The sequence below is a fragment of the Lithobates pipiens genome, unplaced genomic scaffold, assembly GCF_037356315.1.
Source record: "Lithobates pipiens isolate NorthernLeopardFrog02 unplaced genomic scaffold, aLitPip1_a1.2 Scaffold_11, whole genome shotgun sequence".
Classification (NCBI taxonomy): domain Eukaryota; kingdom Metazoa; phylum Chordata; class Amphibia; order Anura; family Ranidae; genus Lithobates; species Lithobates pipiens.
This window is the reverse complement of record NW_027507696.1, coordinates 9,418,106-9,435,534: the sequence shown is the minus strand read 5'-3', so window position 1 is coordinate 9,435,534 and position 17,429 is coordinate 9,418,106. Positions and strand designations below refer to the sequence as shown.

At 43.4% G+C, this 17,429-nt stretch overlaps 1 protein-coding gene and 1 long non-coding RNA gene across 4 annotated transcripts in view; one reads left to right on the top strand and one right to left on the bottom strand.

Moving 5' to 3' along the window:
• RXRA (retinoid X receptor alpha) overlaps window positions 1-17,429 on the top strand; it is a 348,429-nt gene that overhangs the window by 166,423 nt on the left and 164,577 nt on the right. The window lies entirely within an intron of this gene.
• Window positions 160-7,997, bottom strand: LOC143961101 (uncharacterized). The gene is made up of 2 exons (XR_013270407.1): window positions 7,860-7,997; window positions 160-668 (listed from the first exon to the last, which is right to left on the bottom strand). It is a non-coding gene; the product is annotated as an uncharacterized LOC143961101 (long non-coding RNA).

The window sequence follows — 17,429 nt, the reverse complement described above, 5'->3', positions numbered from 1 at the left end:
CAAGCAGAGGGCCACATTCGGCCCCCGGGCCGCAGTTTGGAGACCACTGGTGTACAGTCATGCTGGAACAGAGAAAAGCCTTCCCCAAGCTGTTGCCACAAGGTTGGAATTTATACTATATATGAAGGATTATTATGGAAGAATGGAACATCAAGAGTGTAAAAAAAATATATATTTATCTTCAGGTACTTTTTTGTTTTTTCAAAAGTCACAAAATTTCGTATTTGGAGACCATACATCAGAGTTCCCCTTTAAATGATACATCTTGCTTTATTTTCTGGAATTCCTCCGCTGTGACCGTCATCTTCATTCCATTATTCCTGAAGTTTGCACTACGGGGATGCTCCAGACCTGTGCGATGGGCCCCCGGAGGACTCTGGGTAATGTGAATCAGGTTCCATTGTAATTGGAAGCAGACGGAGGGGAGAGATTATGCAGAATGGGATGTGATGGATTCAGAAAGGCAACCTGAAGACTGATTAATGGCACGGCACAGAAACCCGATGTGAAAAATGACTTTACTGAGTGCAGTCAGGAGAGCCGTGTGTGTGAGTCATTGACTTGGCAGCAGACCGCACTGTGTCACCTGAAGGTCACCGGTTCAATCCCAGCACACTTCTGATCCAGCGGATAATCTGTGACATAAGGTGGAGACTTGCTGGCATGCGCTAAAAGAGTTAAGAGGCGAATTAAAAAAAAAAAAAGTCCCAAAATTTAAAATTTTCATTTTTTTTTTTTTCAAGTTTATAAAATAAATCTGCTTCATTGCCGTCTTAAAGATTTAATACTAAGCTGCCCATACTGTTCTGATTTTGGCCAGTTCCTCCTGTCTGATATCCTTCCACCGAAAAGCCGAAGGAGCCAAGCTAAAACATTGCTAGCCAAACAGTGGCTTCATCTAATCAGATGCAGTCGCTGTTTGGGTATTCTGATGTTGCTTCCAATAGCTGCCAGAATACAATAGCCCAGCGGGACGACTTGTCTATTTACACTGTATAGCATTGATGGGGGAAAAAAAATTGGGGAATGGGGGAATCTATTAAAAAAAAAAAAATTAATTCTCTATGGCCAGCTAAAAAATCGGCCTCTATCGCCGGCCACAGTTAGATCCCATTTGGGGTGGTTAGAGGTAGAGGCCTAGATTTTAGGCCCATATATTGCTATCTCATTGTGCCTTTTAAAGCGGGAGTCCGCCGGGACTCCGCGTTTTTTTTTTTTTTTTTTTTTTAAAGCCAGCAGCTACAAATACTGCAGCTGCTGACTTTTAAAATAGTGACACTTACCCGCCCAGCGCGCCCGCGATGTCGGCACCCGAAGCCGATCTCTAGATCGCATCTCGGCTGCTGCCGCCGCCATCTTGGGTATGGGAATCAGGAAATGGAGCCTTTCGACTTCATTTCCCGGTTCCCTACTGCGCATGCGCGAGCCGCGCTGCGCAATAAGGACGGTCCCCGCTGCCTCTGGGATCTGTGTGTTTCCCAGCAGGCAGCGGGGCACTTGCGGAAAGGGGCGTAATCTACGCCCCTTTCCGCAGAGAGCTATCCCGGAAGTGGGTGCAGATACCTGTACTGTACAGGTATCTGCACCCCCCTCCCCCCTGAAAGGTGCCGATTGTGGCGCCGGAGGGAGGGAGGGTTCCTATGAGCGGAAGGTCCACTTTAGGGTGGACCTCCGCTTTAACTATGCACACCTATACTAAATGCCCGTACAAACCTTCAGATAACACCATGGATTCGGGCTCAACAAATTCTATAACGGTTATGCCGACGCGAGATACCTGTATATAATGTCTTGTACACTTTATTTTGATCCCAACCAATCACTTTACAGCTAAAGCACATTGATCTTATGCATGAGATATAATTTGCATGTTCTACCTTCCTGTCAAGGTCGTTTTACAATGTTTTCATGATTCTTCTTAACTTTCTGTTTCACGATTGAATGTTTGATTGTATAAATTCAATAAAAAAAAATTCAAAAAAAAAAAAAAAACAACATAATTCGTTATAACAATATATCCATAAAGAAAATCAAGTAAATTTTGTTTCCTTCACTCACGTTCCTTTGAGAGCTCTTGCAGGATCATGAAGAGTTTGGCCAGTTTGGATTTTCCCGTATTTCTTGATGATAATATCTATACAGGGCACTCGGTGCAACTCAAACAAGATATCCTATGGTTTTCGTTCATATATATTATAATGTGCATGTAATTCCGCGTACACACGACCCCGCCGGACCGCATTACGCCGGAGAATCCGATCGTGTGTGGGCTCCAGCTGACTTTTTCATCGTAAAGTCCGGCAGACCTAAGAAAATAGTTTTGACTCAAAATTTGTCCGCCGGACTTGGCTTTCAGCGGACAATCCGTTCGTCAGTGTGCTAGTTCCGGCAGACTAAGAACGACGCATGCTCAGAAGCAAGTACATGAAAGGAAGCTATTGGCTACTGGCTATTGAACTTCCTTTTTCTAGTCCCGTCGTACGTGCTGTACGTCATCGCGCTAGCAAACGCCGGACTTTCTGTGTGTCCGTGTGTGGCCAAGTCCGTTCGGTAGAAAGTCTGCCTGACTATCCGCCGGATTGTTTGCCGGACTAAGTATGCCGGACAATTCGATCGTGTGTACGCGGCATAAAACTAACAAAAAAAACAAATCTTGATTGATCGTTGGAAATCGCCGGACTTTCGGAGTGGCCGTGTGTGGTCAAGTCTGTTCGTTAGAAACTCCGGCGGATTGTTTGCCGGAATAATGCCGGTGTGTACACGGCATTATAGGCACAAAAACCCCCTATACATTTTGGGTTTCCATTCAAGTAGCAGGTCTAGACAACATTTTAAGGGCTTTTTTAAATTATTTATCTCCGTATTGGCAAGATTTTGAATGCTCTGACAAACAATTTTTCAGAATTTCCATGCAAATATTTGAACAAATTTCTAGTGGTGTTTGGCCAGCGTAAGGAGGCCTGGGTACACTCAGCAACAATGCCACACAATTTCCTAAAAACGTAACCACTTACAGACCGGAAGATTCCCCCCCCCCCCCGACCTTATTTTTTGCTATACGGCACTGCGTCGCTTTAACTGACAATTGCGCGGTCGTGCGACGATGTACCCAAACAAAATTGACGTCCTTTTTTCCCCACCAATAGAGCTTTATTTTGGTGGTATTTGATCACCTCTGCAGTTTCGTTTTTTTTTTTTTTTTTTTTTTTTGGGCTATAAACAAAAAAAGAGCAACAATTTAGAAAAATAAAAACAATTCTATACTTTTTTGCTATAATAAATATCCCAAAAAAAGAAAAAAAAAAAAAAAGAAATTTCTTCATCAGTTTATGCTAATTTATATTCTTCTACATATGTTTGGTAAAGAAAAAATCGCAATAAGCGAATATTAATTGGTTTATGCAAAAGTTATAGTGTCAACAAAATAGGGGATATATTTATGGCATGTTTATTATTATTAATTTTTTTTACTAGTAATGGTGGCAGTCGGCTATTTTTAGCGGGACTGCGACATTGCTGTGGACACTTTTTGGACCATTGATGTTTATACAGTGATCAGTGCTATAAAAATGCACTGATTACTGTGTAAATGTCACTGTAGGGAAGGGTTAACACTAGGGGCGATCAAGGTCTTAAATGTGTTCCCTCATGTGTTTTTCTAACTGGGGGGGTGGGACTGACTTAAGGAGGAGACAGATCGCTGTTCCTGATTACTAGGAACATATCAGGGGTGTGCTCAGCCCTTCCTTCTCTGAACTGGCCGTAACGATCCGCCCCGTGATGATCCGCTTGCTCAGCGGGGTTCTCTCCATTTGTGCAGGGACCACCCTGTCAGCTCTCCGCTCTCCTCTATGGGGGATCGGATGTACACGGACCGTCTGTCCGTGTTCATCCACTCCGCTCTGCAGACGGATAGAAAAATAGGATTTTCCTCTGTCTGCAGAATCGGACAATTGCGCAGGCGGACGATATCGGGTGTCTGCGGATGTTCATCCACAGACACCCGCTATCCCATAGGGATGCATGTATGTCCGTATTTCACCCGCAAACGGATGGATGAAATACGGACATAATGTCCGCATGTGTGAAAGGGGCCTTAGCAGTACCACAAGTCTGAAAGAAACCTAAGGAAGTTAGCTTCTTAGGGGCCTTAAGTGCAGTGGCAATTTCATTGACTAAAGCATTTTAGTCGGCTAAATTAATACTATTTTAGTCGAATAAAATACGACTAAAACTAAAACAATTGAGATAACTAAAGTATGACTAAAACTAAAATACCATTTTAGTCAAAAGACTAAGACTAAAATTAAATTGAAATTTGACTTCAAAATGAACACTGGTCTGTAGTGCACGTTCATAACTCAATACCATAAATAATAACATATTCGATTTTTCACTCCAGCAGTATACAATGAGTTTGGAAGTTATAAGAGAAATGTTAATTAATGCATTACAATTTAATTACACTTATTCGGTTTTAGATGACTAAAATGAGTTTTAGTCGACTAAAACATACTGGAGATTTAGTCGAATAAATACCACTAACGCTAAAACAATCGCAGAAGGCTAAAATAGGACTAAAACTAAAATGCCATTTTAGTCCTATGACTAAGACTAAATTGAAATTTGGTGCCAAAATTAACACTGCTTATTTAATTACTTGTTTTGTTTCTAATTAACTGACTGTGCTGTGAGTCCTCCCTGCTGAACCATGTGTGTCTGACTTATTGATATTAACCATTAAAAAGACCGCCCACTGCATATATACTGTGGCTCTGTTGCGCGAAATAACGTACCTGCGCGTCTTTTCATGCAGTAGATATTGTGGGAGCGCTCGCCGCCGGAGGCAGTCTCAGCTAGAGCTGCACGATCTTTAAAAAATCTCGATTCACTAACCCCCCCCCCCCACACAATCTCTCCTGCTGAGAGTAGGTGATTCTTTCATATAAACAAGTGGAGAGATTATCTGCTCACTCAGCTGTCAAAAGAAAGCATCTGGGCAATCTGCCAAGTTTAGAACTTGAAACATTGTAACTAATTTACTTCTTAGATCAAAGGGATAGAACTTGTGTAAACAAATAATCTGGGCAGTCTGCCAAACTTTCAATAAATGCAGGAAGTTTAACCACTTAAAGTGGTTGTAAACCCTTACAAACCACTTTGACCTACAGGTAAGCCTAGATTAAGGCTTACCTGTAAGGTCCAAGAAATATCTCCTAAACCTACACGGTTTAAAAGATATTTGCCAAAACACAGGCACCGCTGTCTACGGCACATGCGCCGTAGACAGCGGCGCTCAGGCGCACTGAGCGCGCCGCTGTCAACGGCGATATGCCGCGAGTGGCGGCTCCCGTGCGCATGTGCGGGAGTGACGTCATCGCGGCTTCGTCGGATGACAGCGCCGGAGCAGCGAGACCCACCGAGAAGATGGATGCTCCGGACTACAGGGGACAGCGGTGACTTCGCTGGCTCCTGTGTCAGGTAAGTGACACATAATGGACTACTATGCTATGCATAGTAGTCCATTATGCTTTACCTTTGCAGGGAATCAAAAAGGAAGTAGACTCCTCAGGGTTTACTTCCTCTTTAAAGTCTAAATCTTTTTCTGACACTTCTTTCTTAAGTTAAAATCAATATTTTTTTGTTAGAAAAGTACTTGGAACCCCCAAACATATATATATATATAAATATAATTATATTTTAGCAGAGACCCTAGGGAATAAAATGGCAATTGCTGCAACATTTTATGTCACACTATTTGCCCAGAGGTCTTTCAAATGCAATTTTCTGGGAAAAAATAAAATGAATAAAAAAAAAAAAAAAAACAGTAAAGTTAGCACAATTTTTTTTTGTTTTAATGTGAAAGATTATGTTACGCTGCAAGAGTCGTGAGAGAATCGTTATCTATCATCTAAGCAAAAAAATTGTGATTCTAATTTTAGCCAGAATCGGGCAGCTCTAGTCTCAGCCAGAGCCTTCTGCTGGTTAATATTCCTGTTAAAGTGGTTGTAAACCCTTACAAACCACTTTGACCTACAGGTAAGCCTAGATTAAGGCTTACCTGTAGGTCCAAGAAATATCTCCTATACCTATACGGTTTAGGAGATATTTACCTGAAGACAGCCACCGCTGTCTACAGCGCATGCGCCGTAGAGAGCGGCGTGCAGGCGCACTGGGTAAGCCGCAGATCACAGCTATATCCGCGAGTGTCGGCTCCCGTGCGCATGCGCGGGAGTGACGTCATCGCTGCTCCGGCAAATCACAGTGCCAGAGCAGCGAGACCCACCAAGAAGATGGACTCTCGGAACTACAGGGGACAGCGGTGACTTCGCTGGCTCCTGTGTCAGGTAAGTGACACATAATGGACTACTATGCGATGCGATGCGATGCATAGTAGCCCATTATGCTTTACCTTTGCAGGGAATCAAAGAGGAAGTAACACCCATCAGGGTTTACTGCCTCTTTAAGACTTAAAGGGGTTGTAAAGGTAAATGTTTTTTCACCTTAATGCATTCTATGCATTAAGGTGAAAAAACATCTCACACTGCCGGCGCCCCCAGTCCCCCCGTTTTACTTACCTGACCCCTCGAAAATCCCGCGCTCGCCCCCGCCGTCCTCTTCGCCGCTCAGCCTGGCCGCTGATTGGCTGGAGTGGATGGATTGAAAGCAGCGCAGCCATTGGCTCGCGCTACTGTCAATCACATCCAATGACGCAGCGCGCCGGGGGGAGGGGCCTTGTGATACAGCGAGCGGCTATAGCCGCCGGCTGTATCACGGGAGCGCGCCCGCAGTGCTTCTCACCAATGTGAGGGAGCTCGCATTAACGTGAGAAGCACCTGCGGGAGGAAGCAGAGACAGCCGCCGAGGGACCCCAGAAGAGCAGGTTCGGGGCCACTCTGTGCAAAACGAGCTGCACAGTGGAGGTAAGTATAACATGTTTGTTATTTTAAAAAAATAAAAATTTTTACTTTACAACCCCTTTAAGCTGTGTGTCAGAAGACTTGCTCTCACTAACGTTACGTGGCCCATAATTGAGTTACTTCTTGTATCTGTCTTTAGTATATTGCTGTTATGCTTTATTGAGTACGGAGAGTTTTTCTTTTTTTTTCGTTTCCTCGCTGTTGACAAGGCTTGGTTGCATCCAGGCAGGTCTCTGCATCTGTAAGAATTCTCTGTAACTTGTAGCGTCAGGAAGATGTCATCTTAGGACACCTGAAGGGTTTTCTAGGGATTTGCGGGGGGGATTAGGTGCTCTCCAAGATGCGTCTCTCCTTCTTTTGTCATTTGAAGGCGTGAAGCGAGTGTGTAGTCACTCGGTCCTTGACAGTCGCTGGTGTAACCACAAAAAAACATGCACTGATTCACCCTACTGCCTACCCTACCGAACTGGGGGCAGACGGTGCCGCCCAACCACTTTATGACATCGTACCAGAAAAAATGAGAGAGAAGGAGCTGAGCAATTACTGAGCTATTCCTGTGTAGAGTATAGGGAGCCAGGACAGGTAATTGAACGTTTATACAATATAGGGAAGAGTTAGTAGCACTTCTAACACAACTCAATGAAAAGGTTTTTGGAATTAATCGGAGTGGCACATAACGAGATGAAGTTTCCTTGTGCTCAGATGACTTCCTTGCCCTTTAATTCTCTTGAAGGACCACGTGAGCTGTTAGCCGTGATCTTTACGTGGCCTAACATGGCCGATAAGAGAGAAAAGAAAGCTTCACGTAGCACATGTAAATAAAAAGGACAATTATCTTAAAATGAAACTATGAGCAAAATCAAACATTTACAGATGTACGTTTACAATTTGTCCATAGCATTAACACAGCAGTCTTTTCCTGTAATATAGTTTTATTACCTCTTGATCTTGCCACGCCGGCTGTTATTCAACTATTCCTGTAACAGACCAAGCTGTCCAGCAAAAGTAGCAGTTACGGGGAGGAGACGATCCATTTACAGTGACGGCAGGGCTTCCAATGATCAGCTTTTATTTATTCATTAAAAACCTTTATCCCAAAAGGAAAAAAAAGGGTTAGCTGGAGTTAGGGTTCTGTAAAGTTCATCTAAATTTACTAGTCCACTAAAACTTCCCTCTTCGCAGGTTTACAATGTTGCTCTCCAAAGAAGGCTACGCTGCTCCTCCATAGATACAGTGGAGGAATGAGGGTAACCACTGAGACAGGAAGTGTGTTACTTTTGCTGGATCACCCAATGAAAGTAAATGAAAGAAAGATTGAAAAAAAGAAAACTAATGCAGCCACCACCATCTAAGCCCTTGTACACACGGTCGGAGATTCCGACGGAATGTGTCCTATCGGACTGGTTTGTCGGATAATCCGACTGTGTGTGGTCTGCATCGGAATGTTTCCGTCGGACCCAATTTTCCAACTTGTTGGAAATATTTTCCGACAAACTGGTCCGATCGGACATACTCCGATCATGTGTAGAGAATTTTGATCGGAGAAAGTGCCACGCATGCTCAGATCAAATTCCTACATCAAAGCTATTGGCTACTAGCCTGAACGTAGTCCCGTTGTAACTAAATTACGTCATCACGTTCTGAAAGATCGGATTTTCCGACAACTTCTTCCGACTGTGTGTATGCAACAGTTTCGGACAAAATCCGTCGGATTTGGTTGTCGGAATCTCCGACCGTGTGTACAAGGGCTAAGAAAGGTCACTCTTGGAGTGAACCTACAATCAGATATATTTTCATGTTAATGAGGAACTTCATTGGGCTATCCATAAATAAAAGTTGGCAGCTACAAGTACTCTCCCTGTGCCGTCCCTAAAGATGTCAGCATGGCGGAACGCGTAAAGTGGGGCTTGTTTTGGTGCGACGTCATCCCGCACGGTGCTTCTCTGTTCACAGCCGGTTATATGGCTGAAGCCGACAATGCTGTAGATATTAAAGAGGAAGTAAGCCCTGATGAGTTTACTTCCTCTTTTTTTCCCTGCAAAGGCAAAGCATAATGGACTACTATGCATCGCATCGCATCGCATAGTAGCCCATTATGTGTCACTTACCTGACACAGGAGCCAGCGAAGTCGCGCTGTCCCCTGTAGTCCGCCGCATCCATCTTGCTGGTGGCGTCTCGCAGCTCAGCCGCTGTCATTCGGCGAAGCCGCGATGACGTCACTCCCGCGCATGCGCACGGGAGTCGACAAATGCGGCAGCTCCATTTTTGGAACTGCCGCGTTCAGTGCGCCTGCGCGCCGCTGTCTAAGGCACATGTGCCGTAGACAGCGGTGCCTGTTTTCGGGCAAATATCTCCTAAACCATATAGGTTTAGGAGATATTGCTTGGACCTACAGGTAAGCCTTAATCTAGGCTTACCTGTAGGTCAAAGTGGTTTGTAAGGGTTTACAACCACTTTAATGTTGTGTATTCTTAGTATCAGCGCAGACACATCCGGATGTAAGTGTATCTGTGTTTTTATTTACCCTGAATTAGGGTTATACCGACACTAGTATAGTTATCGGTGCGGATACTAAGCATTTGCACGATTCCCCCGCTGACAGATGAAATGCATACAAAAGACTGCGGGCAATTACCGGTTGTTAAGGAGCGGGGCCGCCACGTCCTTAACAACCAGTGACGTTTCAGCTGTCAGTGGGGATTTCCCTTTCCCCAGTGGACCCGCCCCTTTCCACGCCGGCCCCACCCCCTCCCACGCTGGCAACGTCCCTCCCCCTTAGCTACGTCTTTTTGTGTCCGCTGGGCGATGTACTTCTCCTTCTCGGGCTCCTCTGCGGGCGGCTGCCAGGTGAATGATCTGCCTGGTGAGTAGTGTGTCCTGCACTGAGCCAGGCTTTGCTCCCCCCCCCCCCCCAACCTCTGATGACTTTCCCTAAGTGTTTCAGCTGCTGCAGAACTTCTTGTAGGGGGGGGGCAGGTCTGCTGGGTGTTGTAGTGCGGTGATTGGCAGCTGTAGGCTTCCCAGATACCGCCCTTTTACATGTATAGTGTTGAATTTCTTCCAATCAAGAAAAAATACTGCGCTATCCAAATGTGCAAAATGAAGCTGCTACTACACTAAAATTGGATATTTTAGCAAAAAATACAAATGTTATAAACAAGAAGTAGCGCTAAACCATTATAGTAAAACAAAATTATAAACAATCAAATATCCATGTGCGAAACCACATAGACTTTACAAAAGAATAATATTAATGAACACCGAATCATTGTGCTCGTATGTGAAAAGCAAATAAAAAGTGCAAAAATAGTCTCTTTTATATCCAGAAAAATATTCGGGTCCCACGTGTAAGACCCCTTTCACACCACACCGCCCATTGCGTCGGCGGTAAAACGCTGCTATTTTTAGCGGCGTTATAAAACAGGCGGCAGTGGAGTCCTCCCGATGCGTTTCGTCCTCATAGACATTTTTTACATGCTGCAGCGCTTTTCTGTGTTTATAACCCGTGGTTTTGAGGCTGATAGTGTGGATTTAAAGAGGAGGGTGGATACAATTAACCACGTGGCTGGAGGAGTTTGTGGCACTTCGTGACTTATGGTGAGTAGTTTGTGCGCAAGGTGAATATACACTGTGTGGAAAAAGGGATTTAAGAAGAGAAAAGTGGTTGGGAGTACTAGCACTCTGGACATATTTTGCATGATCTGATTTAAGCTAGTGCATTGTTGGTTCACTTGCCTTTTCCTTCGATTTCCCTTCTAAATGTTTTTTTTTCTTTGCCTGAATATCTCACTTCCTGTTTCTTCTCAGTAAACTTCACACCATCATCCGAGCGGTGTTTAGTCAGCCAGAACAGCTTACTGAGGAGGAACAGGAAGTGAGAAATTCAGACAAAGAAAACAAAACAAAAAAAACCTTTAGAAGGGAAATCAAAGGAAAAGGTAAGTGAACCGAGAATGCACTAGCTTAAAGGAACCTATTTAGAAAATAAAAAAGGAACCTTTACAACCCCTTTAAAGAGGTTGTAAACCCTTACAACCAACTTTGACCTACAGGTAAGCCTAGATTAAGGCTTACCTGCAGGTCCAAGAAATATCTCCTAAACCTATACGGTTTAGGAGATATTTACCCGAAGACAGCCACCGCTGTCTACGGAGCATGAGCCCAGGCGCACTGGGCAGGCCGCAGATCGTGGCAATATGCCGCGAGTGTCGGCTCCCGTGCGCATGCGCGGGAGTGATGTCATCCCGGCTCCGGCGAATCACAGCGCCGGAGCCACGAGACCCAGAAGTTGCTCCGGGATACATGGCAGCGGCGAAGAGGAAGACGGAGGACCACTTCGGGGGCTTCGTTCTCAGGTAAGTTATTCATAATGAGCTAGTATCCTATGCATACTAGCTCATTATGCCTTTGCCTTACAGGGTGTGCTTTTAAAAAAAAAAAAAAAAAAAATGTTTGCCTTTACTTCCTCTTTAATGTGTGAGTAATGCTAAATGAGGATACTTCCATGAAGAGACTTAATGTAGACGAACAAACTTCTGAAAATAATGGAGTTGGCGTTCATAGCTCATTAATATTTCAGTACGTTATGTTGACCAGATTTTCCTCAAGTTTTGCATAACAAATATATTCTAAAAGGCTTATCATGGAGGAGGTAAAGCTCAGAAGTTTAGTTCTACAGCTTTTAAGTATAATCAGAGTGACGATCAGTAGGAGATGTGATAATTGCGGCAATTCAGAGATTTTATTTATGAGAAGTAAACTGTCACAAGGTCGGTGAGGTTTGAGAGCTGCCAAAGATCTCCCAAGTTCAGAAACTCTGAAGTTTGTAAGCTTTGCAACTCCGAAAATACCACTAAAGAGGCTCTCCCTTCATACTTCTGTTTTCATATCTAATCGCCTTTCTGATTTAGTAGTGAACAGTAGCCAAGGGGCTTGACCGATCCGTGGAACTTGGGAGCCGGTGCGCCTAAAATCACACAGCTGGTGCCCGACTTTCCAATCATTTTCCTTTTGCTGGAAGCTTAGGTTCTTAAAGGGACACTCCAACTACACATGAAACAGGCCAGCTGCTCGTCTGATCTGCAGAGTGGCTGATGTTTGCATTTCAATATTCATCTCCTGTAGTTGACAGCCCACCTAAATACCTGTAGTTGCCGGTATTCTCACCGCCACTCGGTCCCAGGTCGGTCCTGAGCCCCCGCTTGATGCCGGTTGACCCTGGCCAGCCTGGCACGGGACATGGAGGCTTCCACGAGCCCGGGAGAGCCGCGGACCCTAGTCTTGGAAAAATGCAGCCAGTGTGTACCTTGGTTCCAGCGCCACCCTCGCCCTGACCCCTCTGCAGGCCTACTCTCACATACTGGAGATTTCACAGCACAGGATAATGTAATAAAAGGCCAGTCCAAGAATCACTTATTAAAGTTATTTAAAGTGGTTGTAAACCCTTACAAACCACTTTGACCTACAGGTAAGCCTAGATTAAGGCTTACCTGTAGGTCCAAGCAATATCTCCTAAACCTATATGGTTTAGGAGATATTTGCCCGAAAACGGGCACCGCTGTCTACGGCGCATGCGCCGTAGACAGCGGCGCGCAGGCGCACTGAACGCGGCAGTTCCAAGAATGGAGCTGCCGCATTTGTCGATTCCCGTGCGCATGCGCGGGAGTGACGTCATCGCGGCTTCGCCGAATGACAGCGGCGGAGCTGCGAGACGCCACCAGCAAGATGGATGCGGCGGACTACAGGGGACAGCGGCGACTTCGCTGGCTCCTGTGTCAGGTAAGTGACACATAATGGGCTACTATGTGATGCATAGTAGTCCATTATGCTTTACCTTTTGCAGGGAAAAAAAGAGGAAGTAAACTCATCAGGGTTTACTTCCTCTTTAAAGCCCAACTCCAAAACCAAAAAATGTTTGCTAAGTTTAGGGAGTTGCAGAAAGGGGTCCATGTACCTAACTCCCCCCCACAACCTGCTCCCAGCCATAGATGCACTCCAGCCTCCTTCACCTACAGTTCAGGGTTAATAGTCCTGAACTCTTAATTATGACACAGAGGCTGCAAACTGGTAGAAGAGAACTGGAGACAGCTGGGACGAGTAGTGCGCTAAGTAATGGAGCATATTCCGCAAAACCCCCAGACTTAAAGAGGAAGTAAAGGCTATTTAAAAAAAAAAAAAAAAAATGCAACCTGCAAGGCAAAGGCATAATGAGCTAGTATGCATAGCATACTATCTCATTATGAATAACTTACCTGAGAACGAAGCACCCGAAGCGGTCCTCCGTCTTCATGTTCGCCGCTGCCATGTATCCCGGAGTGACTTCCGGGTCTCGCTGCGCCGGCGCTGTGATTCGCCGGAACTGCGATTACATCACTCCTGCGCATGCGCACGAAAGCTGACACAAGCGGCAAATCGCCGTGATCTGCAGCCTGCCCAGTGAGCCTGCGCGCAGCTGTCTACGGCGCATGCGCGGTGGCTGTCTTTTTGTAAATATCTCCTAAACCATGTAGGAATTGCATACACACGATCGGAATTACCGATAGAAAGGTTTTTCCATCGGGAAAATTGAGAACATGCTATCAATTTTCGGCTGGTGGAAATTCGGACAGCTAAATTCCGATGGAGCGTACACACAGTCGCATTTTCCGATGAAAAGCTCTCATCGGTCTTTTTCTGTCCGTGATTTCCGATCGTTTGTACGCGGCATTAGAGGGAAATTCCGTGCTTCTTTTCTGTTCCCCCGTTTCTGGTCTGGTTCTTTTTTTCCCCCCCTTAGTACATTTCATGCAGAGAACCGCTTTAATTACTCCCTCCTCATTTTAAGCGGCTGAGATCTGCTTCCTGGCTACATACGCCTCGGAGTAATCCGTTTAGTTAAGCGTGAAGAATGCATTGGAATCGTTTTTTTTTTTGCTATTTATTGTCGTATAAAGCAGCAGAAATGCTTTCAGTAATTGCGGAATATAAAATGAGCCTTTCAGCTGCCGTCTGACGCCCCATTAGTGACTCTAAAACATTCGCAGAAGGTTTGTTTGGAAGAAAACCATCGTAATTATTTTCTCATTTCTCTTCCGTATAAATAGCAGCAGTGTTACGATTTTATTTATGCATATCAAATTTATTCGCTATCTGGTAAAATGCCGGGAATATGATTGAGGTGCAAGCCAAAAAATAAAAGAACCCTTCAATGGCTGTCCCCTTAGATTGAGCTGATAAGAGGCAGGCAGTGTGGATGTAATTCTGCTGCATTGTTAGGCCGGATTCACACCTATGGCATTTTTAGTGCTTTTTGCAGATTTGCTCTACAGAACGTTTTCCATAGGAAGCCATGGTAAATAGACTGCAGTGCAAATCAGCAAAATGCAAAAAGTACTAAAAATGCCATAGGTGTGAATCCAGCCTTAAGGACACGTTACCGGCTTAAAGTGGGAAAGGCAGCAGACTTTTTTCATGTCCCCGTGTTGAAATGCAGGCTGTGGTCAGATAAAATCGTAAAAAAAAAATACTACTTTTTAGGGCTGCAACTAACGATTATTTTCATAATCGATTAGTTGGCCGATTGTTGTTTCGATTAATCGGTTAATAACCTTAAAAAAAAGTGTGGTGTATAATTTAGTTAATATGTAAAGTTTAAAAAAAAAAAGGTAATTTATTCTTAAATATCTCTATATGCGGTGGTGAATATAAATAACCAACTATATGGTTTTGGAGCAAAATATCTAATCCACTCTGAGAATAACAGACAGAAGAGATATACTGTATATATTAGAGGGGATATATACCATATATACCATTAGAGGAGAGATATACTGTTTATACTATTGAAGATATACTGTATTTACCATTAGAGGGGATATATACTGTATATACTATTAGAGGGGATATATACTGTATATACCATTAGAGGTGATATATACTGTATATACCTTTAGAGGAGAGATATACTGTATATACCATTAGAGGAGAGATATACTGTATATACCATTAGAGGAGAGATATACTGTATATACCTTTAGAGGAGAGATATGGTGTATATACCTTTAGAGGAGAGATATGGTGTATATACCATTAGAGGAGAGATATGGTGTATATACCATTAGAGGAGAGATATGGTGTATATACCATTAGAGGAGAGATATGGTGTATATACCATTAGAGGAGAGATATGGTGTATATACCATTAGAGGAGAGATATGGTGTATATACCATTAGAGGAGAGATATGGTGTATATACTATTACAGGATATATACTGCATATACTATTACAGGATATATAACAGACAGAAGACATATACTGTATATATTAGAGGGGATATATACCATATATACCATTAGAGGAGAGATATACTGTTTATACTATTGAAGATATACTGTATATACCATTAGAGGGGATATATACTGTATATATCATTAGAGGAGAGATATAGTGTATATACCATTAGAGGAGAGATATACTGCATATACTATTACAGGATATATACTGCATATACTATTACAGTATATATACTGCATATACTATTACAGGATATATACTATTATAGGATATATACTGCATATACTATTAGAGGAGAGATATACTATTAAAGGGTCAATCTGGTAAATATCATCAGACTCATTAACTTTAACCCCATTATGTTACTGGCCGATTAATCGATTATGAAAATAGTAATCGATTAATTTCATAATCGATTGGTTGTCGATTCATCGATTAGTTGTTTCAGCCCTAATCCTTTTTACTTTCTTTGTCTCTTTTATGCGTCTGTACTGACCCCCTTTCCTCTGCATCATACAACTCATGCAGGAGCGCAGCAGATAAAGCTCCCGCTGGATCCTGGAAGCTGCTCTAATCTTTCCTAATTCTTCTAAACTGTCACATGTCGAGTTGGAAGGCAAAGAAGAATTGGCAGTTTTATGTACGGGACATCAATCATTTTCTGATAATGAGGGTTCAGGCCATCATTTTAAATACAGTTGGTTCTTAGTGGGGCATTTTAAACTGATCTTTTTTTATTCATGTCATCTCTGCCTTGCTGATATACTGTATAATCGTATAAATCACTTTGCTGTAAATTAGATTGAAAAGTATTATCCTGACTATAGGTGTTCTTATAGGTGTTCTCTATTAAATTCTTTGTGTGAAGCAAAAGTCTGAAAGCTTGGGCACGCCAGGCAGCCGGCGAGTACCCATCCTCATAGTGGTGAGAGGGACGAGTGCCACATAACCGTACACAGCAGAGATTTTCCATCAATATTCGGAGAATTAACCTTTTTCACAGCCGCTTTTAGAGCTGGTAATTAACATAAGTGGACAGCACAATCCTCTGACCTCCCGTCGCTCTTCTTCTGTTTAAGGTTTATGCCGCGTACACACGATCGGAATTCTCGTCGGAAAAAGCTCTGATGGTTTTCCAGACGGAATTCGGCTCAAGCTGTCTTGCGCACACACGGTCACATCAAATTCCGATCGTTTATAACGCGGTGACGTACAACACGTACGACGGGACTAGAAAAAGGAAGTTCAATAGCCAGTAGACAATAGCTTCCGTCTTGTAGTTGAATCTGAGCATGCGTGATTTTTGGCGTGTCGGAATTGCATACACACGATCGGAATTACCGATAGCATGTTCTCAATTTTTCCAGACGGAAAAACTTTCTATCAATTTTTGGCTGGCGGAAATTCGGACAGCTAAATTCCGATGGAGCGTACACACGGTCGCATTTTCCGATGAAAAGCTCTCATCGGGTCTTTTTCTGGCCGGAATTCCGATCGCGTGTACGCGGCATTACATGAAGCCAGTTTTCTTTTACAAGCAGAGAAATCTTCTGCTTTTAACTACCGGTATGTATCCAATAACTGCCCCTTGTTGAATGGTTCTGGCGCCCCTAAAGTTGGATTGCGCTCCCCTTTTTTCCAGTCTTCCTCTTTTTACAAATACTTATGGCTCTTGGTGTCGCGGAGTCTACCAGTAAGTGACAGAAGTCGCACGCAGTGCTGAAGATCTGATCATTGCTGAGATGGGACATCACTCCATTCTCAAGGGCAGCCCTCCAATATGTTACATCGCATTAGGGCTACAACTAACGATTATTTTCATAATCGATTAGTTGGCCGATTTTTGTTTAGATTAATCTAATAATTGGCTAATAACCTTCAAAAAAAAAAAAAGGTAATTTTGCTGCGATTTGCATTGAAGTATATTGAACCAAAAAAAAAAAAAAAAAACAGCACCGTTTTGCATTAAAAAAGGCCTCGTCTTTTCCAAATACGCAGCAGCTGAAAAAATCATAGATGTGAACATGTCCCATAGGAAACCATGTAAATTAACTGTAGTGTGTTTCTGCAAAAAGCACCAAAAAAACAGAGGTGTGACCCAGACCTGAGATGTTTAGTAACATAATGGGGTTAAAAAAAATAAAATTTGTAGAAAAAGAGCAAATAATCGCTACTGTAAGGGGTTAATTTTTTACTATGGGACAGTGAAAGTAATATTTACAATAACGATTTGCTC